The 9,253-nt window shown below is 37.3% G+C and overlaps 1 protein-coding gene across 3 annotated transcripts in view; it reads left to right on the top strand.

Annotated features, from left to right (window-relative positions):
• Window positions 1–217: 217 nt before the first annotated feature.
• Window positions 218–9,253, top strand: part of LOC134824060 (glutamine synthetase-like) — a 37,545-nt gene continuing 28,509 nt past the window's right edge. For 2 of the 3 annotated variants that reach the window (XM_063835750.1, XM_063835752.1), the window contains exon 1: window positions 231–253. The gene's annotated coding sequence lies outside the window, so the exon portion shown is untranslated. Of the gene's footprint in view, window positions 254–9,253 lie in introns of all 3 variants that reach the window. The other variant, XM_063835751.1, reaches the window with a different exon arrangement.

Raw genomic sequence — 9,253 nt, 5'->3', positions numbered from 1 at the left:
AAACCACTGATGCTTTAAGCATGGACTATTCTATGCACGAAAACCCATTTGATGAAGATGATAATATGTGATATTAAACACTGATCATGTACACATATTTTAACATTTTTAATGCTTAACGACTGCTTTTCTTACTTACTGAATAAAAAATGGATTTAAAAATCATTTGCTGAAATAAAAAACGTCAAAGAAAAATGAATTAAAAAATTATATTTTAATACTTTCAACACTACTATATAACAAATAATTTGAGGTATCGAATTATTACAAAGCAGTTGTTTAGTTTTTTTAAGAACTGACAATTTGTCATTTTGTCTTTCGGTCCTTGATCTTTGTAGCAGGGTGTTTAACATGGAAAAGATGGAGTTGGACCTGAAAAAGATGGAGGAACAATTGGAAAAGATAAACTGCAATACACTGAAGTTTAAAGGTAAGAAAGATGATAAAGATAATAAGATTAAGATAACTATTGAATCCGCAGCTAGTGGGGACCTTTTAGGTACATTTACCAAACCAGACATGCTTGTCGTTATCCAGGATATTTACACTTTCTCCAAAAATGCTCTTCGACTAACAAAAACTGTTCTAGGAGCAAAACAAGCCACAACTTCTACCAAACAGGAATCACCAGATTTCAAAGAAATTATAAAGACACAGCTCAAAGAGGTACTAGCAGAAGTACTCCCTACAATACTACCCGATTTATTGACTTCAGTGGTGGCAACACTACCCAAAGAAAAGAAGACTCAAGAAGAAACGAAGCTCGCAGAAAAACACATTCTCACAGTGGAGAAAAAGACTGGGAGTTCTGAAGAACCCATTACAAAGGAGGATGAAAAGGAAATGAAAGGTTCCCTTAAAGTGAACCCAGTGAAGAACTATACAGTGTCCGGAAATACTGCAACTTTCAAGTTTGTGACCAGGGATCAACTTCAGAAAGCTGAGACAGTATTTAAATCTCAAGATAAATACAAAGTATCATCAAAATCCGAACCAGGAAAGAAGTTGGACCCCAAATTGTCTATTCGGAATATTCCCTCTGACATCACAAACAAGGAGACATTGCTAGAGAAACTTTTGGAAAAGAATGAAATACTGAAGTTCTCTTCTGGAAAAGACGATGCAGTAAAAGTGGTTTTCTTCGATGAGATTGAGAAATCGGCTGTCATCCGTGTCACTAGGCAGCAATGCGTGAGTTAATCAGACAAAACAGAGACTATATACACATTGACCTCAGGGAACACCATGTCACAGACCGAATTCATGTCATTCAATGTTATCACTGCCAGGAATTTGGTCACATGGCCAATTCCATGTACTGTAAAGCCAAAGATAAAGACCCAATATGTTTCTTCTGTGCAGGAAGCCACAAGTCGAAAGATTGTAATAACAAGAGTGAAAATAATGTAAAAAAGATAAAGTGCTCTAATTGCGCCAAAAGTAGTAAACACTCGGAGAAGAACTCAGCAAAGACCCATAAAGCCTCTGATAACCTATGTCCCTCGTATGTAAGAGAACGGACTGGAATAATGAATAGGACAGCAGGATGTGAGAATGCAAAAAACTGGTACATACAGAAGACAAAGGAGACCAAACTACGCCTAGGAAGAGTTTAAGGATTGGAACGTTCAATGTTAGATCCCTAGTGAACAAAACAGTCGGAGTGTTAGAGCATCTTCAAGAAGTTGATTGTGACATCTGTTTTGTACAAGAAACCTTCTTTCGTGATGGAAACACAGCTAAGATAAAGGAGATCAAAGACCTTGGTTGGAATATACTCTCGGATCCAAGAAAACACAGAGGAGGAGGAGGTATAGCTATGCTATTTCGTGATGTGCTCCGGTTAAAGTGTAATAGTAAGGTCATGAAGTACAAATCCTTCCAAGTGATGGAATCACTGCTACAATCTCAACAAGATATTGTGAGACTTGTGAACTTGTATCGGCCTCCTTATACCAAGAAGGCTCGGTACACGGAGTGTGCCTTTTTAGAAGAATTCGAAGACTACCTTAAAGACCTCACAGTCAAACCTGGCTTCCCCATCATTGCTGGAGATTTCAACTTTCACATGGAAAAGCCTGAAGAACACTACCCAAAGAAGCTCTACCAACTCCTGGAGGAGTATGATCTATACCAACATGTTCCCCTTGAACCAACCCATGACCAAGGTGGAACCCTAGATCTTGTAGTGACTAACCGATCCTTCAAGGAAAAACTGACTTCATTCGAAATCTGTCCCTCTAGAACCAAATCTGACCACTTCCTTGTCTTCTTCGATGCAGACATCAAGACAAAGACCAAAGAAGACGCAAAATTCATGAACTACAGAAACTTTAATTTAATTGATACAGAACAGTTTAAAGAAGATATTTTAATTTCAAAACTGACAAACTTCCCTAAAGACATGTCTCCGAATGATGCTGTTGTCCTTTACAACACCGTGCTCACTCAGTTAATGGATAAACACTGTCCTTACATAAAAAAGAAGATTACTAAGAAGCCAATGCCTTGGTTAGACCTGGAACTTCGTATTCTCAGGCGAAAGAGAAGAACTGCTGAACGTGCGTGGAGAAAAGATAAAGTTGATGATATAGACAGTGCAAGATCTGAGTACCTGAGATCGGATTATGTTAAGCTAAGAGATGAGTTTTCCCGACTAGAGTTTGTCAAAAGATGCGCTCACCACAAAACCTCTCTTAGGTCCTCTTCAGGGGATACTAAAGCGTTGTACAAAAAAGTCAACAGGCTTTTAGGAAATGACACCCAAAACCTTCCAAACTACAAGGATCCTGTGAAACTGTCAGAAGATTTCAAAGATTTCTTCGCTGAAAAGGTTGCAACCATCAGCCAAGCCATTGAGAAGGAAGGAAAAGACAAAGACAAAGACAAAGACAAAGACAAAGACAAAGACAAAGACAAAGACAAAGACAAAGACAAAGACAAAGACAAAGACAAAGACAAAGACAAAGACAAAGACAAAGACAAAGACAAAGACAAAGACAAAGACAAAGACAAAGACAAAGACAAAGACAAAGACAAAGACAAAGACAAAGACAAAGACAAAGACAAAGACAAAGACAAAGACAAAGACAAAGACAAAGACAAAGACAAAGACAAAGACAAAGACAAAGACAAAGACAAAGACAAAGACAAAGACAAGGACAAGGACAAGGACAAGGACAAGGACAAGGACAAGGACAAGGACAAGGACAAGAACAAGGACAAGGACAAGGACAAGGACAAGGACAAGGACAAGGACAAGGACAAGGACAAGGACAAGGACAAGGACAAGGACAAGGACAAGGACAAGGACAAGGACAAGGACAAGGACAAGGACAAGGACAAAGACAAAGACAAAGACAAAGACAAAGACAAAGACAAAGACAAAGACAAAGACAAAGACAAAGACAAAGACAAAGACAAAGACAAAGACAAAGACAAAGACAAAGACAAAGACAAAGACAAAGACAAAGACAAAGACAAAGACAAAGACAAAGACAAAGACAAAGACAAAGACAAAGACAAAGACAAAGACAAGGACAAGGACAAGGACAAGGACAAGGACAAGGACAAGGACAAGGACAAGGACAAGGACAAGGACAAGGACAAGACAAGGACAAGGACAAGGACAAAGACAAAGACAAAGACAAAGACAAAGACAAAGACAAAGACAAAGACAAAGACAAAGACAAAGACAAAGACAAAGACAAAGACAAAGACAAAGACAAAGACAAAGACAAAGACAAAGACAAAGACAAAGACAAAGACAAAGACAAAGACAAAGACAAAGACAAAGACAAAGACAAAGACAAAGACAAAGACAAAGACAAAGACAAAGACAAAGACAAAGACAAAGACAAAGACAAAGACAAAGACAAAGACAAAGACAAAGACAAAGACAAAGACAAAGACAAAGACAAAGACAAAGACAAAGACAAAGACAAAGACAAAGACAAAGACAAAGGCAAAGTATCAAAGATGTCCTGGTATCAAAGATGTCCAACAAGTTCTGCTGCTTGGATCCGATCCCAGCATTTCTCTTAAAAAACTGTGTCGATGAACTAACACCTTTTTTACTTCATGTATTGAACTCATCCTTGAAGACTGGGGTCTTTCCCTCAGATATGAAGAAAGCAGTCATCAAACCGACTTTGAAGAAGGAAAATGCTGATGTTGATATTCTCAGTAACTATCGACCAGTGTCTAACCTTTCTGCCTTCTCTAAGATCCTAGAGAGAATTGTACTAAACCAGCTTAATGTCCATCTAACGAACCACAGCCTTTACTCAAAAGTCCAATCTGGATATCGCCCTAATCATAGCTGTGAAACATTACTTGTTAGAATGTGTGATGATCTAAACAAAGAAATTGAAGCTGGGAATGTTGTTATAGTTGTACTTCTCGACTTAAGTGCAGCATTTGATACCATTGACCACACAGTCTTATTCGGAAAAGCTTATGAAGGACTATGGAATTACTGGAAGTGCACTGCAATGGATAAAGTCCTACCTTGAGAAAAGACACTTCTGTGTTAAGATTGATGATACTCTTTCATCTTTCTTGGAGCTGCTGTTTGGAGTTCCCCAGGGATCACTCTTGGGGCCTATTCTTTTCATCCTTTATATCAAAGCTCTCCAGAAAATTGCTGCCAAATATGGTCTTGATATACAGCTCTATGCAGATGATTCTCAACTGTACATCTCATTTAAACCAAACCGTGTGGTACAGTTCATTGATGTCCAAGAAAGAACAAACAAATGTCTTGCAGAGATAAAAGCATGGATGGTGAACAACTACATGAAACTGAACGAAACAAAGACAGAACTACTGGTGTTAGGAAAGAGCCATGTTCTAAAAAAGTGTGAACTCAGTGTCAGACTGCAATTTGGAAGCACTGAAATTCTGCCTACGGAGTGTAAAGGAGACAGCTGGAAGAGTCTGGGTGTCAAATTTGATGAAACTCTAAATATGGAAAGACAGATCAATAATGTCAAAAGGAAATGCAGCTGGACAATGATGAATCTAAGAACCATTGGACGTTACCTTGATGAAGGCATTAAATTGATGCTGGTGAAACAACTGGTCATATCTAAATTAGACTACTGTAATTCTCTTTACATGAATCTACCCAAGACCAGATTGAACAAACTTAGATCAACCCTTAATGGGGCAGTTCGTTTCATCTATAACATAGAAGAGAGGACCACGGACTTGGTTCCCTTCTATAAGAAGGCCCACATACTCCCTATAGACCAACGAATCTTCTTTAAAGTTTGTCTTTTAACCCACAAATCAGTTCACGGTACTGCACCTGATTACCTCAAAGCACTACTGGATGTGGATGTAGTGGATAAAGAACTCTCAAACACCATGACCATGACCAGGTCGAAGAGACCTGATGACCATCTCATGCTCAAGGTACCAAAGAATAAAAGATCCAAAGTTGATGACAGACGTTTCTCAAGCCATGCACCGATTGCATGGAACTCTCTTCCCCTGATGTTGAGATGTATCACTGATACCAACTTTTTCAAGCGAATGTTAAAGAATCATTTATATAATCAGTTCTGATGTTTTTCTTTCCATTGTCTTCACTTTGCAAGACACATTGGCTTTTATTTTTTACCGCACTCCATTTTATGCCTTGATCTCTTACTTACTTGGATCTGATTCTTTCTTGATTGATTATGTCACTGTACTAACCTTTATTATACCTACATGTACTGTATGGTTTATGCTTCTATTTAGTTTAGTGTGGTTTACAATAAAAGATGTTTTAATTTTGTCTTTGCCTTATGCTGAGTTATACTTTAGTTCACTTTTTACACTTTTGCTCACATCACTCACAGTCAGCCGCTCTGACATGGTTAACCACCTTCCTTGTGCTGTTGGTTAATCATATGAGCGGGATATAAATACCTCATTTCATTTCATTTCATTTCATGTACCGTCATAATAGTGACTTTAATATACTCCTAGTCCTACAGACTACAGGTAATCTAATTGTCCAGGTAACACAAATTCCAACTGCTCTCTATACTTGTTCCGCAGAAGCAATATTAAGAGGTGCAAGGATCTCAAAGGAACTTTTAATCGAATTCCACAATCAAAAGGTCATCTGTGATTTGCCTTGAGTCACAGCAAAGGTATGTGTTTATTACCTGTAAAATTAGGTTACCAGTCTGCAGATATATATAGTCAACGTCCTACAGACTGCGGTAATCTAATTGTCCACTGTCCAGGTAACACAAATTCCAACTGTCTGATCTACTTGATGAAAAAAACGTACTGCAATTCCAACTGCTGATGATTCTTTCAAAGAAATTTCTAATAAAACAGTAAACTCAATGCCAACAATTTAAAATTAAATTAAATAAATCGCGTTACGACATTTGATTTTGATTGTTTGTCCTGAAAAAATGATTGAGTATTTTAAGTCAAAATAAAACAAAATAAAGAAGCTGTTGATAATAAAACGGTTTTGTATAAACCCTCACCCCAATCCAAACCATAAACACAAACCCGAAGGATCGGAGATAACCATAACCATATAAACCATAACTCTAACCATAACTCTAAACATTTGAATATAGTTTTACTTGAATACTCCAATTATTTCAGCCCTCAATAAAATTGATTGTGGATATAGACAATGGACATATTGATATATAAATACAATTACAGCGAATTCACGGCGCATTATAATGTACAAGGAGTAAATGTGCTATCCATTTATCAAAGTAATTGATAAATGACGAAGGAACTGATAAGAAGGAATGGGAAAAGCGAGCTTGTCAAACAGTGTAAGATTAAGAACTACACGAAAATGATAACAATTCACAATTTGCTACACAGTTTGAAATTAAATTTCATTTTCTGTGTTATGGGAATCATGGGTCATTTTATTTCATAGGTAACGATTCGCTTTACAAAATTTTGCAGGGCGTCTAGACGTTGACCAAATCGACTGCAAAAAATGTTTCAAGTTTCAGGAGTATCGGGAAATTGATTTTCTGGTACCCCTGTTTTACGACAGATTGTCGTGATACATATATACGTACATATATATTATATATTCAGTGATAGACGCTTTGCCAGTCAATTGTAGCCTGTATTTAAGTGTCCGTAGACATATTCCGAAAGTTTTATGGTGATCGATCAACAAATTTAGGAGGATAAATATTTGTAAACCCGATTTTCACTACATACGAGGGATACGCTTTTCTGTGCGGGAAAGTTGTGAGCATAATCAACGACACATTCCTAATTCCTATCCTATAATATACATATTTTCTTCGAAATTCCTGACCCGATAGATCAGTGATCTAACTCTAAGAAAACATACAGGAAGTTAAATGTTCTCTTCGATATTCCTGACCCAATAAATCACATACTGTGTAAACTGTAAAGTAGTTAAGTTTTCCCAAATTATCCCACATTTAAACAAAGATTTGGCGCCCCCTAAGATGGCACCCCCCCCCCCCCCCCCCCCCCCGCACACTGCACAGCAGGGTCGGCGGGGCCCTTTGTTAAGCCATGCACTGTGTCATCAATTTAAGCGATTTTAAAACTTGATTTTTGACAAATTAGTAACAACATTTCAAGTCAATTTTACAGCATAAAGAAGTTATTTTATTCAAAATTTTAGGCCTTGTTGAAGTTAGATAATTGTTTAAGCAATCTGAAAATCTACCGAAAAGTTTGCCTAGCTTGCTCCTTCCTAGAGATATTCGTCATTGAACATTGAAGTTAGTGCTTTTTTGAAGAATTATTTTATAAAAACGTCAATTTTACGATTTAGTATTCTCTGGTGTTGGGCCATGCCTTGGGTTGTGGAGCTGAGTTCTGCTTCCTATAGGTATAAATGGTGCATTAGGCTAGTTTTGAAGTTGAAAATCGAAAAGTTGCACAAGTGGGGATACGCCCAAATTGATAGAAAATTGCTAAAATCACTGAAAATTACTGTTTTCACCATTTTCTGTCAACTTTAGAACTTTGGAGTGCCGTTGTGATAACAGTTCTTCTTAAAATACTTTGAAACTTTGCATGCTTATTGAACTATACATAAATTACAAATATGCAAAATTGAAAGGTGATTAGATATTGGATGTGCACGCAACGTCCGCTCAAAGTTTGCACGTGCGAAAGGTGAGAATTTTGCCCATTCGTGATTTCGAACAATTACAAATTCTGCTTTGCCACGACAGTTCAATGCCATTGTATATGAATTTAATGCCAATTTGAATGAGTATAATGTGACATGTTCAGTCAGTGATCGACCGATATGCTTACCTCAACACAAGGAAATGTTTTCAAAGGAAAAATTTCGAAATCGTTGAAACTACCCCCTTATTAATGAAGATATCAGTTTATATTTTGACTTTATAAAGTACCCTGACATTATAATCAAAAAGAGGTGATACTTGACCAAAACCCATAATCATGAGTAGAGTGGACCGCTACCAGTGTCTCTCTTTCTCAAACAAAAGGAAAGAATATTTATTTGATTGACCGTCTGCAAATGCAAAATGATACCAAGAATGAAATCGGTCGCTTGCTTTTCCCATTCATTTAAAATTGTAATAGATTAAAAATAAAAAGAACTACCCGAAGGCAGCTGTACTCGGCAATAAAGATTCAGTAAGCTTCAGCTAATTCACTTACTACCACCCTTATCCCGAAATACTATGTATCGACTCGATCGCAACCCCCCTGGGCCTCCCCTACATGAGTAAATGGGGCAAGGGGCCCTCCCGAAAATTTTATGAGCCCCCCTCAAAAATTGGAAATGGTTACTGCGAAATTAGAAGAAAGAAAAAGAATTCGGTATGAAACAATTGACACATGAGTGCCCATTCAGCACTACCTTATCGGACCTTATAAACTCCTGCTTCAGAACTGTTAAAACCAATATAAATTAAAGTTCCATGTTCAAGTTCTTCTGATCAATTAAATGTAAAAAATAAAACCTTCCGGTGAGAATCAATTGTATACGACAGCTAAATACCGAAATCTAGTGGAGATTAACAAGGTAATCATTAATCAATACACACTTTTCAGCTTTCTAAACCAAAATGTATCAAGCCTGCGCTTTATAAGTGCGCTTAGGCAGGCAAATAATAACTCTTCAGATACAATTGATATTACTACAAACTACTTTACCATTGCAGCACGTAACCCGTCACGTAACCTATCACATAACCTATCACGTAACCTGTCACATAACCTATCACGTAACCTATCACGTAACCTA

Source organism: Bolinopsis microptera, chromosome 12 (assembly GCF_026151205.1).
Source record: "Bolinopsis microptera isolate Bmic1 chromosome 12, MBARI_Bmic_1.0, whole genome shotgun sequence".
In the NCBI taxonomy this organism is placed as follows: Eukaryota; Metazoa; Ctenophora; class Tentaculata; order Lobata; family Bolinopsidae; genus Bolinopsis; species Bolinopsis microptera.
This window is presented reverse-complemented; position numbering and strand designations above follow the sequence as displayed.